This window comes from Eurosta solidaginis, chromosome 5 (genome assembly GCF_040869045.1).
Source record: "Eurosta solidaginis isolate ZX-2024a chromosome 5, ASM4086904v1, whole genome shotgun sequence".
Taxonomy (NCBI): domain Eukaryota; kingdom Metazoa; phylum Arthropoda; class Insecta; order Diptera; family Tephritidae; genus Eurosta; species Eurosta solidaginis.
The window spans coordinates 36,280,916-36,303,429 of record NC_090323.1 but is presented as its reverse complement, the minus strand read 5'-3'; the positions used below and the strand labels follow the sequence as shown (position 1 = coordinate 36,303,429).

Here is a 22,514-nt window from a genome sequence, read left to right as displayed (position 1 = left end):
GAAGGAATACTCCCTGACCCAAAGAAAGTCAATTCCATTAAAAAGATGCTGCCTCCATCGAACCTAAAAGAACTCAAGAGCTTTCTAGGGCTAACTTCATATTATAGGAAGTTTAATCGCGATTACGCGAAGATAGCAAAGCCACTTACCAACCTTACGCGAGGGGAACATGCCCAAGTAAGGGCAACTCAATCGAAAAAGGTGCCGATTACCTTGAACCTCCGAAGTCTTGACCTTACCTAACTTCGATAAATTCTTCAACCTGACGACGGACGCTTCCGATTTCGCTATTGGTGCAGTACTATCACAAGACCACGATGGCAAGGACAAACCCATAGCGTTTATATCGCGGAGTTTATCCACTACGGAAGAAGCATACGAAACAAACGAAAAAGAAATGCTTGCTATCGTATGTGCTTTGGACAACCTCCGGAACTACCTCTATGGTGCTAAAAAGATACGTATATTTACTGACCACCAACCGTTAACTTTCTCTCTAAGCAATCGTAATTACAATGCCAAGCTAAAACGTTGGAAGGCTAGGATTGAGGAATACAATTACGAGATAATCTACAAACCAGGGAAATCTAACGTCGTGGCTGACGCTCTGTCTCGACTCAAAACTCGAGCAAACCCACTCACAACGTCAACATCCGAAGCCGCCAGTCGGAACGCAACCACAGGATCAACAGCGAACTCTGAAAGCGAGGACGATGATACGATCCACAGTGCAGAACAGGACAATTCTGACCTCATACCGTTCGTTGAAGTGCCCCTTAACGTATTTAGGAACCAGCTTGTATTTAGGGGCAGACTAGAAATATTTGAAGAACCTCATCCAGGTTACTCGAGACACTACCTAAAGATAGAAGGTATCACTGAAGAGGAGCTTATTAGGGTACTCAAAGAGAAGCTTAGGCCGAATGTTGTCAACGGCATTAAAATGCCAGAAGGTAATCTAGGGCTGCTCCAAAAAGTATACCTAGAGAATTTTATGCAATATAAAATCCGTGTAACTCAGTCTATTGTAGAGGATTTGAGAGATCCTGATAGGATTTGCGAGATAGTGTGGGCAGAGCACAAAAGAGCTCATCGCAACGCCACCGAAAATAAAAAGCAAATCTTAGAGAAATACTACTTCCCAAAAATGAACAGCATCATCAAGAAATACGTCTCGTCCTGCGAGACGTGTAAAATTAACAAATACGATAGACATCCAAATAAACCAGAATTACAAAACACACCTATCCCATCACGTCCTTGTGAAATTATTCACGTGGACATATTTGAAATACAAGGAGAGACATTTCTCAGTTGTATTGACAAATTTTCAAAATTTGCGAAACTCTTTCACTTGAGAAACAAGTCTACTTTGCACCTTAAGGACAAAATAGTGAAACTCCTACACTATTTTACGACCCCAGATATCCTAGTGACCGACAACGAGCGCGGTCTGATTAGTCCAATTATACAAAACCTCTTGGAATCATTAGGGGTTAGGTTGTATCGCACATCGACCCAGAGAAGCGAAGTTAATGGTCAGGTGGAAAGACTACATTTCACTTTAATCGAAATCATCAGGTGCCTAAAGGCAGATAACGCAAACCTAAAAACAAAGCAGTTAGTAACCATAGCAGTAGATCGATATAACAATTCTATCCATTCTGTTACAAACCGGAAGCCCAGCGAAATATTTTTCAACCGCGCAAGAGCTTCCAACTACCAAGAACTTCTAGAAAAAAGTAGGAAGACCAATGAATATTTGAAAACTTTGTTGACAGAAAAGCAGAAGCCCAGATTGAACGACATAATAGGAAAAGGTCTTTACCTGAGCGTTATGACGAAAATGATGTCATATACGTGAAGGACAACCAGATCAAGGGTAAACAAAAACCCATATATAGAAAGGAAATTGTCGCAAAGGATAACAGGGTATCAGTAACCACAGTCAGTGGTAAAAAAATTCACAAAACTCACATTAAAAATGTCAAACGCAGGAACACACATCCTAGCACATAACTGAGCAAAAAAAAAAACATCGTTGCAAAAATAAAAAATATAGAGAAAAAAATCACAGAAAAATAAATGAAAAAATTATAATAACTCAAAAACAAAAACGAAAAGAAATCGAAACAAAAGGAAATGATCATTACTACAAGAGCGGGCTTGTTAGTGGGACAAATCGTGCCTTAGTAGGTTGTGACGCCATCGAATTTGACAAATGGCTACGCCACTCCCAAACCGGATTCCACGATCCCCCATAGCTGGTTCGAGAACAGTATGATCCCCTAGCCTATAAAAACATTGATACTTAATCCTAGCGCCTAACCCGCAGGAAGAAAAAATATGAGACTTTATACTCTTCGCCTAATCCGTTGAGTGAAAAAAAGAAAAAAAATCTCCTCTTCGCCTAATCCGTTGAGTGAAAAAAAAGAAAAAAATATCCTCTTCGCCTAATCCGTTGAGTGAAAAAAAGAAAAAATTATCCTCTTCGCCTAATCCGTTGAGTGAAAAAAAGAAAAAATTATCCTCTTCGCCTAATCCGTTGAGTGAAAAAAAGAAAAAATTATGCTCTTCGCCTAATCCGCTAAGCAAAAAAACCAAAAAAAAAAAAAAAAAAAAAGCAAAAACAAAAACCAAACTTTTTTAAATTTGTCTTTTCCTTTTTTCTTTTATTTTATTGCCAAAGGAAAAAAGGGAAATGAAAAATTATAGAACAAAAAAAAGTATAAATAAAAACAATAAACCATTCTTTTTTATCCTTTCATATTTTTAAATTTTGTTTCCCTTTCCCCCACTAATCAAAATTACAACTTACAAATCTTTTAACCGCAATTTAGAGTTACATTTTTTGCTTACCGCACCAGAAATGGGGAATACACTTAAACAAGAAAACAAATTATTTTTTCCCATTTTAAAGGCGTAATAAGGGAAAAAATAATAATTGAAGAAAAACTACCATCCTTTTATTTTTTATCCTTTTTTTTCTCTCGACTAACCACAATGACAATGAAAACTATTCCTATAGATATTGTACTAAACATGTATCGAAATTTTTACTAAACATTTATCGAAATTTTTAATTCTAAAAACATAAATAAATAAATAAAAGCTACTAACACACTAAAAAATATTTTATCTAAGCAAGAAGACCAAAGCTATGCATAATAATAAAATGTCAAAATAAAATCCCTTTCTGTAAACCTAGCACTAATAACTACATTTACAGCCCTAAAGGCAAAGTTAAATTTTTCTTTTCTCACACTAGTTAGTAAAAACTACAAATCCTAACAAAATTTTTAAGTAACTTAGGAATTACTTTACTAACACACTAACAAGAATAACATCCTTGCAGATTCCCACTGCTGGCACCAGCCATCAGCGCCCTTCATATTTTCCACTATAAAGAACCCATCATAACCATCCAGGACGGAAATGGGTGGATCATTGGCGGATCATTCAAGCTGATTCACGCTATCAACCTCCAACAATATGCTACAATTACCATGCAGATGGAAGAATTGACAAGCCGGCTAATGAAGCGAACCGACGACAAGATTTTGGCTCAATTCTACATTAACCAAACACTAGAGCGACTCCAGGAATTAACGGGCAACACAAGCAATGTTAGGAAAACCCGCTCAATCGATTGGCTGGGCTCAGCATGGAAATGGTTGGCAGGGTCACCCGACGCAACCGACTGGAATAATATTCTCCGCAGCCAAAACGAAGTAATTGAGAGCAATAACCACCAATATAAAGTTAACAAGAAGCTTTTTACGGCCACCCAAGACATCGTGAAGAAAATTGACGAGGTGATGGACCGCACAAACTATGTTACAAAGGAGAACGAGGCAACAGAATTTGATCAAAATGCACTGCACAATATCCTGCTCGTTCGCGAAGAGGTCAACGAAATAGTGCGGGCATGCCAGCTGGCAAAAAGTGGTTTTGTCAACACAAACTTACTTGACAATGACGAGATCAATCAGGTGCTGTCGGAAATGGAGACCCTTCCGTATGAAAATATAATCGAAGCGATTGAGTACGGTCAACCGTCAGTATATACAAATGGGACACTGCTTCTCTATGTGCTCTCAATGCCGAAGGTAATAGCAAAAAAATATAATATGCTGATCACTCGCGCCGGCATATACGGACACAAACAGCTGGACCTACCGTTTGACAGGATGCTCGTAAACCAAGAGGAAACTTACGGGTTGACGGGTAATTGTATACTAATCAGTTCGTCTACAGTATGCAGGTCAGACTCCTTATCAAAATTGGATGAAGATAGCTGCATACCACGATTACTAAAAGGGGGAGACGCTAGCTGCCAATTCACCAGGAGAAATGGATCGACTATAGAATTGGTAAACGACAATACGATATTCCTCTCGAATTACCAAGGCGTGATCAGGAGCAATAATTCCACAAACACCATCAACGGCACCTACGTCATCCAACTAAACAACGAAACTATCAAGATCGGTTATCAAGTTTTCTCCAGCAACCAAGCCATAACAGTGCAGGCTATGCCAGCCATCCTTTCCAAAGTTAAAAATCATACAATGAAGATAAACCTGGAATATGTCCACGATATCACAATGGACAACGTAAGGTATCTGGGATACGTTAATGAAAAAATCAATTTGTCTATCATTACAGAAGCCCTAACAGTATGCGGAATAGTCGTGGCCGCTGCTATCCTATGGAGATGGTACACTAGAAAGCTAAACCTTCCAGAAATATTCGAACACGGGGCATATCGCACAAAGGCCAATACGATCACGAAGGACACATCTACATTTTAGCTTGATTACTCATGAACTAGCCGACCAACAGGGAGCCTTGACCACTCCATACCTACCATAAACCTTTCACGTTTTTCGTTTGATCTGCGGGACGCAGATCTTTAAAGGGGGAGGAGTTATCACACCCATATTCCCAATACCCCAATGGCGCACCCTTTACTCAAGTTGCCGTGCATGTGAGTTTGTTGGCCAATATAGAACTTTCGCTGACGTAGTCCACGCGCAAGCGAATGGTAACACAACACGATCAACAACCCATGAGAAATGCAGCATAGGCAATATTGACGTGCACGCACAACTCATCGATTGCGAAATATTTGATGGTGGTGGGATCTTCAACGTTAACATAAGTAGCGTAGAGTTAAAGGTTTCATGGGAAGAAGTAATTATGTTTAGAGTTAGTTATGATAGTGAGTGCCACCAGTGCACAATAAATTTGTCTTGCGAATTTCAATTGAATTCTTGTGTTTGATTTAACCATTGGCGAACTGCTGGTTCGTCACAACTTTAATTTTTTAAAGGTTCCTATCCTGGGAACTGTAAGTTATATGTGGATTAAGGTTTTGAAAGATGTGTAAAGTGTAACTTAAAGTGCTATAGAAATTTGCTAAATTTGCAAACTTTAACAACAAATAACTTTTAAATTATCAGTTTGCGCACTTTAAAATATATATATTTGCGATCAGGACAGCTCCCTCTTTCATTTGATACCAAGTTTTACCCCGAACTCGGGGGGGTGCTATTCTAAAATTTTCCCAAAATTCTCATGAGAGAATTGTTAATCTAGGTACATGTATGTATGTAAGAAACTCAAGTTCAATAAAAAAGTGGTATTCAAAATCGTATGGCAACAAGTGTTGAGTTTAAATATGTTTGCACAAATTTGTATATACATTAGACCATTTCAAAAAAAAAAAATGTCATGAGAGAATTGTTAATCTAGTTACATGTATGTATGTAAGAAACTCAAGTTCAATAAAAAAAGTGGTATTCAAAATCGTATGGCAAAAAGTGGAGAGTTTAAACATGTATATACATTAGACCATTTCAAAAAAAAAAATTGTCATGAGAGAATTGTTAATCTAGGTACATGTATGTATGTAAGAAACTCAAGTTCAATAAAAAAAGTGGTATTCAAAATCGTATGGCAAAAAGTGGAGAGTTTAAACATGTTTGCACAAATTTGTATATACATTAGACCATTTCAAAAAAAAAAAATTCTCATGAGAGAATTGTTAATCTAGGTACATGTATGTATGTAAGAAACTCAAGTTCAATAAAAAAGTGGTAATCAAAATCGTTTGGCAAATAGTGTTGAGTTTAAACATGTTTGCACAAATTTGTATATACATTAAACCATTTCAAAAAAAAAAAAAATGTCATAAGAAAATTGTTAATCTAGGTACATGTATGTATGTAAGAAACTCAAGTTCAATAAAAAAGTGGTAATCAAAATCGTTTGGCAAATAGTGTTGAGTTTAAACATGTTTGCACAAATTTGTATATACATTAAACCATTTCAAAAAAAAAAAAATGTCATAAGAAAATTGTTAATCTAGGTACATGTATGTATGTAAGAAACTCAAGTTCAATAAAAAAGTGGTATTCAAAATCGTATGGCAAATAGTGTTGAGTTTAAACATGTTTGCACAAATTTGTATATGCATTAGACCATTTCAAAAAAAAATTCTCATGAGAGAATTGTTAATCTAGGTACATGTATGTATGTAAGAAACTCAAGTTCAATAAAAAGTGGTATTCAAAATCGTATGGCAAATAGTGTTGAGTTTAAACATGTTTGCACAAATTTGTATATACATTAAACCATTTGAAAAAAAAAAAAAATTCTCATGAGAGAATTGTTAATCTAGATACATGTATGCATGTAAGAAACTCAAGTTCAATAAAAAATTGGTATTCAAAATCGTATGGCAAATAGTGTTGAGTTTAAACATGTTTGCACAAATTTGTATATGCATTAGACCATTTAAAAAAAAAATTGTCATGAGACAAATGTTAATCTAGGTAGATGTATGTATGTAAGAAACTCAAGTTCAATAAAAATAGTGGTATTCAAAATGGTATGGCAAAAAGTGGGGAGTTTAAACATGTTTGCACAAATTTGTATATACATTAGACCATTTAAAAAAAATTGTCATGAGAGAATTGTTAATCTAGATACATGTATGTATGTAAGAAACTTAAGTTCAATAAAAAAAGTGGTATTCAAAATCGTATGGCAAAAAGTTCAAATAAAAAAGTGGTATTCAAAAGCGTAAGGCGAAAAGTGGGGAGTTTAAACATGTTTGCACAAATTTGTATATACATTAGACCATTTCAAAAAAAAAATTGTCATGAGAGAATTTTTAATCTAGATACATGTATGTATGTAAGAAACTTAAGTTCAATAAAAAAAAGTGGTATTCAAAATCGTATGGCAAAAAGTGGGGAGTTCAAACATGTTTGAACAAATTTTGTATATACATTAGACCATTTCAAAAAAAAAAATTCTTTCGCCGAAATATTCCTGCCACCAATTGCAAATAATTTTATCGTCTATCGCCATGAATTATTTGCAATTGGTCGTAAATTCCTTATTGGGAAAGAGTTTACAACACGGATCGACTCGAAGGCGGAAATTCGAGATTTCACTTTAAAACCAAAAATTACCAGAGACCGCTGCGAAACCGGGGCTGCGATCTATAGTATTTTTTCCCAAAACTCCTTTATACACGGCCTTCGGCCGCGCTTACCAAAAAACTCGTGTGTACAAAATACTCGTGAAGTTCAATGTACATTAGACCGTCGACAAAATGTTTGTATGTATAAAATATAACATCTGTAAAAAAACGGGGCATCTGTAGCAAAAAAAAATTGACCTAAAGGCTAAAACTGCACCATAAACAGGTGTATGTCCTTTATGGGTAATCGCTTAAACAAGTGATATAGGAACAAATAACGATATAGACTTTTTAGTTTAGATTAATGAAATAAGTTTTTTTTACTTCCTTTATATTAGGTCGGTTGAATGTTTGTACGATTTTCATACAAACCTTGAAATCGACTTTTAAGTAACTTCTCATTCAGCTACAAACGTGAACACATAGGTTATATATTTTTGCAATTTCTATGTCAAAATTTAAAAATCAAAGTTTAGCAAGAATATGTCTTTATATAAGGAGAAATTGTTCGCTGATTTTTGTCCATTTATATAAAGGAAGTGCTTAAAATTTTTTTATTTTATTTTTATTTCTTTTTTGTTTCTTTGAACTGCCATTGGGCATTATTTTAAATGCATTTTTCCCAAAAATACACCTCGTCACTCGATACACAAAAATATCTTTCTTGTTTTTGCTTTTTTTGATATATACTGTAACTAATTTAGTGAAACTCCGCTTATTTCACACCTTCTACTAACGTTCGTATCGCTAAATTGTTGAATAAATAACTCCAATATTCAATTATGCAAAACGGTCTTTATTAGACTACTTTCACAATAACTTTTCTACTTCTCAACAGATAGCGTGCTTAAATCAAGCTGATTGCCATGCCTCAGCTGGCGCTACTTTTATACTCTTCGGTTTCCTCGTTTGCACATTTCTAGGCGGTTCTAGAATGTACTGCATGTTTACCAGCTATAACTACAGATACACTATTATAGCTTCTCGCATAGCCATATGCGCGTGTATACGTGAGCGATACTTCCATCGATGATTGCGTACTTTTGGGACTATCTCAGATATAGGCATGTGTTTGTGCGTTTCTCTCCGCTGCTTGTATGGGCATAATGATTGATTTGTTTATGTCCGTACAAGTCACTGCTCAGTATCGGCTTAGAGATGATAGTATCCCTTAGTGTTGCTAATATTCGTCACAATACATACATATATTGCTTCTATTACTTACATTTGCGCTAAGAACGCTATTTTTTCCTGAAAATTTAGAAAGCTGTAACTAAATTAAATTATATCATCATATTTTAGACACTAATAACCCGGGCGCTGTTAATTTATGCATATAATAAAAATAAATAAATGTAAGGCGCGATAACCTCCGAAGAGATCTAAGGCCGAGCTTCTCTTCCAATTTGCGTCGTGCTCCTCTTCATTTTCCCTACAAATTGGCCGGACGGGACCCACATGTTTTATGCCGACTCCGAACGGCATCTGCAAGGCAGATGAGTTTTCACTGAGAGCTTTTCATGGCAGAAATACACTCGGAGCGCTTGCCAGACACTGCCGAGGGGCGACCCCGCTTAGAAAAATTTTCTTCTAATTGAAAAACCTTATTTCTAAAATTTTGATGTTGCTTTGTCCGGGGGTTGAACCCGGGGCATACGGTGTGGTTGGCGGAGCACGCTACCATCACACCACGGTGGCCGCCTATAATACGAAGCCTATATTTCATTAGGAAATTTTTACGTTAAAAAAATTTTTTTATTTTATTTTTATTTCTTTTTTGTTTCTTTGAACTGCCATTGGGCATTATTTTAAATGCATTTTTCCCAAAAATACACCTCGTCACTCGATACACAAAAATATCTTTCTTGTTTTTGCTTTTTTTGATATATACTGTAACTAATTTAGTGAAACTCCGCTTATTTCACACCTTCTACTAACGTTCGTATCGCTAAATTGTTGAATAAATAACTCCAATATTCAATTATGCAAAACGGTCTTTATTAGACTACTTTCACAATAACTTTTCTACTTCTCAACAGATAGCGTGCTTAAATCAAGCTGATTGCCATGCCTCAGCTGGCGCTACTTTTATACTCTTCGGTTTCCTCGTTTGCACATTTCTAGGCGGTTCTAGAATGTACTGCATGTTTACCAGCTATAACTACAGATACACTATTATAGCTTCTCGCATAGCCATATGCGCGTGTATACGTGAGCGATACTTCCGTCGATGATTGCGTACTTTTGGGACTATCTCAGATATAGGCATGTGTTTGTGCGTTTCTCTCCGCTGCTTGTATGGGCATAATGATTGATTTGTTTATGTCCGTACAAGTCACTGCTCAGTATCGGCTTAGAGATGATAGTATCCCTTAGTGTTGCTAATATTCGTCACAATACATACATATATTGCTTCTATTACTTACATTTGCGCTAAGAACGCTATTTTTTCCTGAAAATTTAGAAAGCTGTAACTAAATTAAATTATATCATCATATTTTAGACACTAATAACCCGGGCGCTGTTAATTTATGCATATAATAAAAATAAATAAATGTAAGGCGCGATAACCTCCGAAGAGATCTAAAGCCGAGCTTCTCTTCCAATTTGCGTCGTGCTCCTCTTCATTTTCCCTACAAATTGGCCGGACGGGACCCACATGTTTTATGCCGACTCCGAACGGCATCTGCAAGGCAGATAAGTTTTCACTGAGAGCTTTTCATGGCAGAAATACACTCGGAGCGCTTGCCAGACACTGCCGAGGGGCGACCCCGCTTAGAAAAATTTTCTTCTAATTGAAAAACCTTATTTCTAAAATTTTGATGTTGCTTTGTCCGGGGGTTGAACCCGGGGCATACGGTGTGGTTGGCGGAGCACGCTACCATCACACCACGGTGGCCGCCTATAATACGAAGCCTATATTTCATTAGGAAATTTTTACGTTAAGCACGAATCGCTGGTAAAAAATTTTCCATGATACCCTTTTTTCGATAAAATGGGTTCGAACCCCTCAAATTGGTATAATTTGACTATACCCTCGAGCTAAAAGAGCATGTTTATAACATGGTTCCCATATGCAGCTCATCATTAAATCTTCTTCGGTACTTGCCGTCGCCAATGCGTAGAGGTCCGTAAATCTTTCGAAGAAATTTTCTCTCGAACACTCCCAGAGCCGCTTCATCTGATGTTGTCATAGCCCATACTTCTACACCATATAGCAGGACGGGTATGACAAGTGAATTGTAGAGCATGACTTTCGTTTGCCGAGAGAGGACCTTACTTTTCAATTGCCTACCTACCTCTTGCACTTGCATGCACAAACATTGTGTATATGCTCAGAGACTTCTGACACCAATTGTAACGAATTTAGTGAAACTCCGCTTATTTTACACCGTCTACTAACGTTCGTATCGCTAAATTGTTGAATAAATAACTCCAATATTCAATAATGCAAAATAGTCTTTATTAGACTACTTTGAAAGTACTTCACAATAACACTTATACTTCGCAATCAAACTGTTTACTGACTACTCAGCTTTCGCTGCTTTTATACTCTATGTTGTCTCGTTCACCCATTTCTCCTAAGGTATAGTAACTTCGCGAACTTCATGCTTGGTTACCAGCCATATATGTACATGTATATTTGTAGTTTATAGTCTCTCGCATAGCCATATGCGCGTGTATATGTGAGTACTACATCGGCTGATGATTACATCTGTGTGTGAGTTATCTCTTCGTTGGCTTGTATGCATGTGCGTAAATGATGATTAATGTGTTTATGTAGCTTGCTTTAATGTTGTTGTGCCTTTATTTAATAAGCTTAGGGATGTGAGATCAATTAGTGATGCTAATATTCGTCACAATACATATGTATATGTAAGCGACGTGTTTGCCTTAAGTTGTTGTGTGATTTCGCCCATATCCACTTTACCAAGTACCATGTTCCCACATTATGCTACAGTGGAGTGACTGCACTTACGCTCTCTTTCTTTATTACTCCATTCAGCATACTAATACCACACACTACGCCTATGCTAGCACATTCTCTAGTACCCCATATAGTATATACATATGTATACCAAATTATACTGCGCCTGCGCTTACACATTCTTTAGTACTCCATACAATACATATGTATACCAATATTACACATTTTTACTTTCTTCATACATATCGCACTTGTTACGTTAAAGTGTCACAACTCAAAATTTGAACATTTTCATTAGAGACGAAAAACTGTTTCCGTAAATATTAATAATATATTACAAGGAAAAAAATGTAATTGCACGAAAATATCATTAAAAATAATATAACCGTTGTTTAATTTTTATTTGTTTAGTAGTTGCAGGAAAATAACAAATTTTTAAGTTATTACTCTTTTCCTGAAATTTTTGTATATACATAGTGGTAACAATACGATATAACACAGTAGAATAAACTTACCTAATGAAACTAAAGAGTGATAAACCGAAATAACACGTAACTTAAACAAACCGTTATATGTTGTAAATAGGCACAATTAAAAATGTTACACTTTATGTGATACACCAACGAGCCAATTTGTTCAAACAGTTGGAGACAACTAAAAATGTAACTCTTTAGTTGAGTCTAAAGAAGTCATTCTGAAAACAAAGAGGGAGTCATAACGGTTTTTTTAACGAAAGCCTAGGCAAACCACTGAACGATTTTTACAGTGGGTAGAGATGACCACTGTACATTGTTTTCTTGCGAAAAACTAAAACTTGGAAATTTTGAGTTGTTACACTTTAACGTAACAAGTGCGATATGTATGTATGTATATCCCCCATAAAGGATACTACTTACAAACTACTCCTTAATAATATTAATAATAAGCCCAACGGATAAATACCCTCCAAAGCCCGCCCAACCGACACGAGGGGCGCATCCGCATGACGCACGGATTTTGTTTTTACCGAGTTGTTTATAGGCGGAGGTTTGTTAAGCGTTGAGATCTAAAACTGCTCAGCTACAGAATAAATATCATCAGCTGAGTATTATGCATAACAGTTGGAAATAATACATATACTACATTGTTAAATAAGTGAACATTTTATATAAAGATTATTTTATTTTATTTTTTGTTTGTTATTTTGTTACGAGTTAAGATAGGATAGGACAGTTTTCTTTATAGTAAAAAGTGAATCTGTTATATCAAATGAGTTCGAATGAGAGTTAAAATCATGACACAAACACCGAAAACGTTCATTTAATTCCAAATTAGTTCTGCACTACCTCAAAAGAAGAGGTTTGTAATGTTCTGACGTCCGTGATGGGACATTGAAGTTTACTTACTTACTTACTTAATTGGCGCTTAACCGTCTAAACGGTCAGAGTTTAGCAAGAATATGTCTTTATATAAGGATCCTAACAGCTATTCTTACAGGACATTGTAGACTGAACAGCCACATGCAGAAGCTGGGCATACTATCGAACAACATATGCCGATTTTGTGATCGATCAGCGGAGACGGCGGAACATGTACTCCTGGAATGAGACGCAGTCTCAAGACGTAGGCCTTTTATGGGCTCACCATGGCCAGAGCATTCTCACATCAAATCCCTCAAGCCAGGTGAACTGCCAGGGTTCATCAGAGATGTCGGCTTGGATGAGGTGCTGTGAAGCAGTTGAGGGCACAATAGACCAATGGTCTCAGTGCGATCCTCAATTAATTATCTATCTATCTAGGGGCTGATAAATATGTTCAGCGCATTTTTTAAGAAAACATGTGGGAATAAGGTCAGGACCGTATTTCAAAGACATTAAATGTGAAAAAACCTCCTCAGAAGATATTGTTGGAATATTAATTGCGTTAACTGATTTAAGTTTATACGGACATTCATTAGACAAAGAAATTAATTCAGCGGAATAGTTGGAACTGAAAAATTGGGCAATGAAGTTGGCAATTACTTGATCGTCGCTAGAGAAATCATCACGGTATTTCATACCAAAAGGAAACCCTTTAACCCTACGTTTAGAGTTTCTGAAATCATAGAAAGCTTTCGGATTGGAAGTTATTTTCTTTTTCATCGTACAGAGATGGGTATTGTAACACTTTTTGTTTAATTCAAAATATTTATGACGCAATATAGACTACTTCAAGTAGTTAGAGTGTGAATCCATTTTCTTATGCTAACGCTTACACTTACGCTTACGTTCAGGATTCCCCCATACCGTGAGCACAGATGTTTACACATCAAAAATTAGGTTTTCTTAAAGGTATTTGAAATTAAGTGCTTAAAAACGATGGTATTTTATTTAGATGTCTCAAATGTAGTACTAGCTTTCTCAAATAACATATTTTTAAACTCGTCATTACATTGCTCTCGCATTGCACAACACTATATACTACACTAATTTCCCATATTTGTGATGGCTGGTCACCTTGTCTGGACAAAAAAGCAAATGAAAGCTACCAAGTGATACGTAAGCGGAAGTTTGTAAATGCGCATAAGTCGCATCGCTTATAGCAGTATTGTTACATTGACAACTTCCATATCTAGATAAATAACAGTAAATCCTATTTGAAATCGCTTTTGAAACGAAAAAAATATTCCCAGTATTCTGCGCTGAAAGTTGGAAACATCCCCTCGTATACAAAACGTAGCCGAAGCTTAAGCTGCAGTTACCTCACCGACGTGTGCCGTACGTACACATTTGAGCGAAATTTATGCCCGTAGTGGCAACGAAAAAAATATTGCCATTGACCTGTTTGAATGCATGCTTATGGAAACATCAACTTTTTCTAATTTAATTTTTGATGTTGTAAAAGGCTGGAATTAATATTAAATCAGTATAGATTACATATTTATAATCTGCACTTTTACATAATTAATTCGAATTATTTTCACAATTTTTCAAACTTTAATTAGGTGTTTTTGCATAAAACTGCAAACGGTCAAAAATTAGCGCACAAAAGTTTACTAGGCAACTTTGTCTAGTGAGAGAGCGATCAGCTGACACGTTCTTACGGAAAAAATCAAAATTGTTTTGATTTCTACGTTCCGGATTACGTACATACGTTGAACCTCGGTGAGTTTTCATTTACATTGCACATTCATAAGATAGGTCGTGTCAGCTGACACGTTTTTTGTACGTACGTTCATGAGTAACTGCAGCTTTATACTGAAACGCATTCCTTTTGTTGTTGTAGCATTGCTTCGCCTTATCCAGTAGGTGCGACCGCTCACAAATTGTCATCAGTAATCTCTAATGGGAGTAGAAGGAAACTTTCAGCAGAGTTGGACCAGAGAGATATAAGTGTTAGAGGATTTGCACTATGGCACCTTTTGAGATTTTTCTTTGCAAAAATCATAACATTTGAACCATTGAAGATATCTTAAAGCTTTAAATTGAACATGAAAGCTAATTATTTGAGCTTTCGATAGTTGAAAACCAAGAGTGCCACAACAACAGGGAACTTCACAATATGCAGTCAAAGATAAATGCAAAAACACATTTTTTAGTAAAAACTGACGGACACATGAAATTGGGCTCATAAAGATGTATTTAAGCATAAACACAGGTAAACTATTGATTTTGATGAAGAGGCTTGGTTTTATCTTAGCAGCTACGTTATCAATATCTACCAAACTCGAAAGACGCATTGTTTCGTTTAAAATTTTCTTAGAAATGACCAAGCCTAAATGCCTCGTCACAGCTTATGCATTATGAGTAGATTGCACGTATTTTTTAGGAGAACGATAGATTGAGCGACACTGGCGCCATCTGACATGAAAAAGTAGCCAACTTGCAACTTTGGTTGCAAGCAAAGCACAAGATGAAGAATTTGACATTTGCTTTGGCTAAGGGTGCTGGCACACTTTGCAAGTGAAATTATTTTTCTCACTCGTGGCTAACTTTTCTAACATGATTCACAACTAAAAATTGCAATATAACAAATGAATACGACACAAAATATGTTAGCAAGTATTTTTGTTGTATAGGGAGAATGTTTATAACAGTGCTTCGCGAAATTTTATGTATGAATGGGCAAGACGAAATAAACTTCAATTGCCAAGTCTGAAGTTCCTTCATACTTATAAACGCAACATGTTGGCTGATGCATAAGCTTGCGTTAAACGCATCTATATGAAACATTTCATTGTGGCACGTCCTTAAGAATGAATATACAGATATATCACAATAACAGGGTGCTTCGAAATTTACCGTAAAAGTTTACACATTTTTTAAAAACTCAAGAACCTAATATTTTATTAATTACTGTATAAAAGTTTTTAAAAGTTCTTCAATAATGTATGCTTTGAAGAAACGATAAAGCAACCAATAAGTTTCGGAAAAGAGGCGTCACACTGCTCACTTTTGTTAAAAAATGGTATCTTAGTAACGGGTTTACCAATTTTTACCAAACTCGAGAAACGTATTGATTTCTGTAAAAATTTAGTACTTTTCTGAAAATGAAATGCCTAAACTTTAAAATATATATAAATACATACATAAAGGGTGCTTAAAAATTCATCTTTAAATTTGATAAATTTTAGACAAAAATGGAAATTACACTGCTATAAATATATATTTCTTCTGTACCTGTATTTGTGACTGAACTCCTGCTAAACGACTGGACCGACTTTTATGAAATTGAGAATGCTTTATATTCACAATTTGGTCCGTTTTCTTTCTTGTTCTTCCGAAAAGTGAACCAAAAGTCGACCTATTCTAAAAAAAGATTTATGGTGCGATTTACTTGAAATTTGGCACGGGACCACCTCTGTGGCCAAGTTACTGTTTTATCACAGATGTGTCATCACAGATACAACTGAAACAAAAATCGACCTTCTATACTCAAATTCGAATGATGTTATTTGTTAAAACATGGACAAGTATAAAATATCAGACCATGAAACGATAGAAATAAAAATTAATACATCAGCACCATATAAAATGAGAACAACAAAAACAATTACCTCATGGGAGCTTTATAATAAAGAAAATCTACTTAACTTGTTGCGCGCATGCAGTTTTGTGATAAATGATTCAACCAGTATAGAATCCCAATTAGACATAGTAAACAATGCAATTCTATAATGTATGACAGGATTAACATTTGAAAAAGTAGTGAAAGTAAGACTTATGAATAAGTGGTATGATCATGAACTTACACAATTAAATAACTTAAATATAATCTTTTAAATGAGTCTAGGAAAACAGGAAATTGGGACAATTATAAAGAAATAAATAAAAGATACAAAAAACTTATCAAAAAGAAAAAGGCGAAATATATGGAAAAACAAATCTTAATTAGTAAAAATAATGGCAAAGAAATGTGGAAAAATCTAAAGCAAACCATAAACCTGAATAAAGATCATCAAGAAATAAACAAAATTCAAATACTAGATAAGCAAATCGAAGAAAAGATCGAAATTGCGAATGAGCTCAATAACTTTTTCGTAAACAGTGTTTTAGAAATAAACCAAAGTATCGAACATTTTGATTTAAATTTAACCGTATCTGAGAGCAGTTCGACATTCAAATTTAATAAAGTTGTAGCAGATGACATTGTCAAAATAGTTCGGTTATTCAAGAACAAAATTGGTGGCAAAAATCTTTTATCAGAAGGAGTTTTAAAAGATTCAATTGAGTATACAGCTTATTTTTATGCAAAAATTATAAATGAAAGCATGGAAACGGGCATTGGACCACAAAGATGGAAAACGTCGACCATTATACCAGTTAAAAAAATAAAAAATACGTATAAACCTGAGGAAATGCGACCTATAAATACACTACCATGTGATGAAAAAATTATGGAAGCAGTTATAAAAAATAAGTTAGAAAATTACTTGGAAGACAATAAATTAATAATAAGTGAACAATCGGGATTTAGAAGAAAACACTCATGTGAAACGGCACTGAATATAGTGATCGCTAACTGGAAGGAAGATCTAAATAACAAAAAGGACACTGTATGCGTTTTCCTGGATCTGAAAAGGGCATTCGAAACAGTGGACCGAGACATTTTGCTCCAGAAAATGAAAGTCATGGGAATTCAGGGTAAAGAATTAAAGTGGTTCCAAAATTACTTGACTAACAGAAAACAAAAAGCCATAATCGGTGATGAAGTATCGAACGAAATTTCGGTCCCATTAGGGTTACCGCAAGGTTCTGTATTGGCTCCTTTATTAATTTTGATTTATATTAATGATATTGTTAAAGCTGTAAAGTATTGTAACATAAAACTGTTTGCGGATGATGATGTAATGGTAAAATGACCCAAGTCATCTTTTCAATGACACATATGGCAACACTATAACTTTCATCACTAACATGTCATTGTGAATACTAAGAGGAATAGGAAATATATACATAAATAAGTATTCAGCCATCGTAAGGCTGTAAGGGAGAAAGAATAAGATACATATGTGGGGTGAAATATGAAAATGTCGATTTGCAATAGTGCCCTCGCCATTTTCATATTTTACCGCCATCATTATAAATTTGGCAAGCGTACAATATAGAGTCCCGAAAAGTATTTAAAAAAAAAAAAGCTTTAGTTATTCATATAACTATTTACTTGAACAGTTTTAAATAAAAAGTGATTGTTTAAAAAGAAGAGTTTGTTTTTAAAAAGCGTTTTCATAAATGGGTGTATGGCGTAGAAGACCGCCACGGAATTAAGTTCCATACGATGGCCGCAATCTGGAGGCGGCGCCCTCCAAGAACAATACACAGGTGATCGAAGGTGAGTTTAATGGGTCGGCTAGAAAAGCCGTACCTTATATGGCGACCGTGAGGCTGGAGCCTCGTTCATACTTTTCTTTTTCAATTTGGCAACGCGACGAACCGGACGTCTTTGACATTAGCAGCGGTGAGTGAAAAATTTTTTTTTCGGAGGACAGCAGTTTTTTTGGACAAAAAAGTAAAGGTGAGTGTGGTGCGAGAAATGTGCAAAAATTTAATAATACAATTCTCTAAATAAATTCTGAGATTCTAATACATAAATTGCTAATTAAAATTTTAATCTACGACGTAATTTTCTAAAAAAAAATTGAATAAAAATGCAATACATAATTTCCTAAATAAAATTTTACTAATCTACGATATAATTTTCTAAATAAAATTCAAATAAATTTCAATACATAATTTTCTAAATAAAATTTTAATAAACTACCATACAATTTTCTAACTAAAATTCAACAAAACCTCAATATACAATTTTTTAAATGAAATTCTACTAAACTGCGATATAATTTCTTAAAATAAAATTTAACAAACCTACAATATGTTTTTATAATACTACTTTAAACAATTCTACAATTCAATTTTATAAATTAAATTTAAAAACGACAGTACAATTTTCTACATTGAATTTAATAAACCACAAAAACAATTTTATTAATCAACATTTAACAAAAGCAAAATTCAACAAAATTAAAATACAATTTAATGATGAAAATTTAACTCAAAATTTTACAAATTCTATAAATTGTACATAACGGCACTCGCACCACGCCACGCATAACGGCGCATTTAACGGAACCCAAAAGCAAATACACGCAAGTTAGCGCAATTTTCCACCACCAACAACATTAACACGCAAAGGCAGCAACAACACCAGCAGCGATTCAGGTCTGCCAGCGCAGCAGCAGCAGTGACCAGAAGAAGATAAAATAAGTATACATATATGTATTTAACATTTTGCCTACGGGTATTTTTCTTACGCATATATGTATGTATGTATATTAAAACTTTTATAAAATTCAGTGCTTTCGCATTTCAATCAAAAATTTTAAAATTTCAAAAATTAAAGGAAAAATTAATTTCGCATTTCATATAAATTTTGGATTTTGATAAACTTTTAACTTTTCTTGACATATGCGGTGGTTCCGTTAAAAACCAATTAATTTTTTTGATATATGCGGTGGTTACGTTAAAAACCAACTAAATTTTTTTAAGTACATGCGGTGGTTCCGTGAAAAACCAAATTGAGATTTTTTTGAATAAAGCGGTGCGTCCGCGATTACATTTTGATACTTTTACCAATTAATACTTACATACTTTTGAGCCATTTTAAAATCAATTACTTTTATAGATTTTTCAGACAAGTATACTGCAGTTTCAATTAATTCTTCTAATAAATTGTTAAATATTTCTTTAGCGACTATTCACCTGTAAATCAGTTCCCTTCTTACAATTTTTTTTTTCTTTTCCTCAACACTTCAGCTTCAAATATAAATTCAACATTCAAACAAGTGCTTCATTAATTTCATATGTACAACCTTAGAAGTGGTAAGCAAGTGCAAAAAACTTCAGATTCAGAATCCGATTCCAATAAATCAGCCTCAAGCTACGAAAGTTTAACTTCATCTTCGACCGAAAAAGTCACCAAACAGGAAAATAAATTATCGTTGTCAGCAGATTTTCCAGGCTTGGAAGATTCTTCCAGTAAAAATTTAACTTCTAACTTAGTTTCAAATCTTAACGATTCAAATAGTGAAATATTAACTTCAACTTCTTCTACTTTAAAATCAGATCTTAACTACCCAAATAGTACAAACGTGGCCTCACCTTCTGCTAATTCAGCTCCAGATCTTAACGAGAGAATTTTCATTAACACATGTGCTAATTCTATTAGAGAAAACTACAGTGGTGATCCTCTAGCACTTGATTCTTTTATAGACAAAATTGCATTACTTGAACAATTCGCTACTGCAGATTTAACTGATACTTTTATAGCGTTCTTAAAATCAAAATTAGAGGGTAAAGCCCGTGAAGCAATACCAACACAAGTAACTTCAGTCAATGAAATTAAAACAGCTCTACGTAATAGGATCAAACCAGACAACTCGAAAGGGAGAATTGCAGCGTTGCACGTTGACGGTAACAATTATACAGATTTTGCCAAAAAAGTTGAAGATTTAGCTGACTCACTTGAGCGGTCTCTTATTATTGAAGGGATCACTCAAGCGAAAGCTCATGAAATAGCAGTCGAACAAACTGTTAACTTGTGTCGTCTAAATGCAAAATCAAATTTAGTAAAAACCATTTTAGCCTCAAGAGCATTTACTGATCCGAAAGACGTAGTAGCAAAATTAATTGCAGAACAAAACAACGAAGTTACTGAACGTCAGGTTCTAGCTTTTCGATCACGTGGTAACAGTACATTCAGAAATTCACGTGGTAGTTATCGAGGTTTTTACCCAAACCGCGGCTATACTGGTTATAGAAATAATAACAGTTCATTTTCATACAATAGTAACTATAACGGCAACAATAATCAAAGATATAGGAATTAAGTATAACGGAAGTAGATACCAGAATAACAACAATAATAATACGCGTTCAAATACAAATCCTAATTCAAACAATAGTAACAATAGAGGTAACAATTCAAGATCGTCCAACGGTAGAGGTAGAAACGCAAACGTTCGCGCTTTAAACGCCAGTGCCGCTCAGGAGCGAACACTGGGGGAGGACGAACTAACCGAGTAAACGAATTTCCCTCACCAATAGGCATCTATTGTTTAAACTTAAATTATTCAGATTTCATAGAGTTACAACTTAACGAGTCACAGAAATTTTGTTCTTTCCTAGCAGACACTCAGGCAGACATTTCTTTAATAAAGATATCATGTTTAGACATTAATATTTCCTTAAATACAAACGACATTATCAACATTACCGGTGTTACTTCCAATTCAGTTTCCACCCTAGGTAAAATTACGGCAAATTTAAATTATTCAAACTTTTCTATTAAACATACTTTACATGTAGTAAATGAAGGCTTTAATATTCCATCCGACGGCATACTGGGTAAAGATTTTCTGAAAATTAACAAATGCATTATTAATTATGAAAGAAATAGTATTTCCTTTTGGGTAGGTAATGAAAAAGTCGCGATACCAATCTTACACGGAACAGAAAGTGACAGTTGTATCATTCCTCCAAGATGTGAAATATTCAGACTTTTTGATTTAGGAGATTCACCCGAGCTACTTTTCGTGGACTCGCAGGAAATTGAAAAAGGTGTTTTCACAGCTAGGTGCATTGTTAATTCCTGTAACCCAATACTTAAAGTCATAAATACCACGGATGATATAAAGTATGTCAAAAGAAAAAGTATTCGGACAGAAAAACTTTCAAATTATAATGTTTATACAATTAACAAGACAGAAACAGAAGACAAACGTACGAAAAAACTTATTTCAATTTTAAAAAATCAAATACCTCAACATGCTCATAGTAAATTAATTGACCTTTGCATAGATTATGCCGACATTTTCGCTCTTGACACGGACAAAATGACTTTAAATTACTTTTAATAGCAAAAATTAAGATTGACAGACAACGAACCGGTATATGTTAAATACTATCAATTTCCATACTCTCAACGCGAAGAAATAAATCGCCAAGTAAATAAATTGTTAGACAACGATTTGATTGAACCCAGTTATTCGAATTACAATAGTGCTTTGATTGTAGTCCCAAAGAAAGATACTAATGGTCAAAAAGCTTATCGTATGTGCGCAGATTTTCGCGCAGTAAACAAAAAACTCATTACTGATAAATTCCCACTAGCTAGAGTTGACGATATTTTAGACAATCTCGGTAGAGCAAAGTATTTTTCCACATTAGATCTTTTTTCAGGATTTCATCAAATCCCCTTGCATCCTGACTCACGTGACATTACTTCTTTCAGCACCTCGGTGGGCGCATTTAGATGGAAAGTGCTTCCATTCGGCTTAAATATAGCACCAAATTCATTCTCACGAATGATGACCATAGCTTTTTCGGGTATACCACCCAACGTCGCATTTCTGTACGTCGACGATATAATCGTCATCGGTTGTAGTGAAGCACACCACATTAAACATCTTTCAAAAGATTCAAGGTTCGATTCGAGCTCAAGGCCAGAACAATAATTTTTTTCTAATGATAATTATTGTTATTTTTTAATTTTTCTAAATTTGAAAAATTGCATCTTTCAAAAGTTTTCGATACTTGTAGGTCTTTCAATCTCAAACCTAACCCAAATAAATGCAAA

General features: G+C 34.8%; 1 protein-coding gene across 4 annotated transcripts in view; it reads left to right on the top strand.

The window, feature by feature from the left end:
* The window catches only part of Pss (phosphatidylserine synthase 1 homolog l(3)77CDf), a 67,160-nt gene that overhangs the window by 15,751 nt on the left and 28,895 nt on the right, over positions 1–22,514 (top strand). Inside the window, exons 2-3 of one of the 4 annotated variants that reach the window (XR_010953580.1) lie at positions 3,356–5,353; positions 16,674–16,736. The exons of 2 other annotated variants lie outside the window; for them this stretch is intronic. The gene's annotated coding sequence lies outside the window, so the exon portion shown is untranslated. Of the gene's footprint in view, positions 1–3,355; positions 5,354–16,673; positions 16,737–22,514 lie in introns of those variants that run through there. One more of the 4 variants, XR_010953579.1, reaches the window with a different exon arrangement.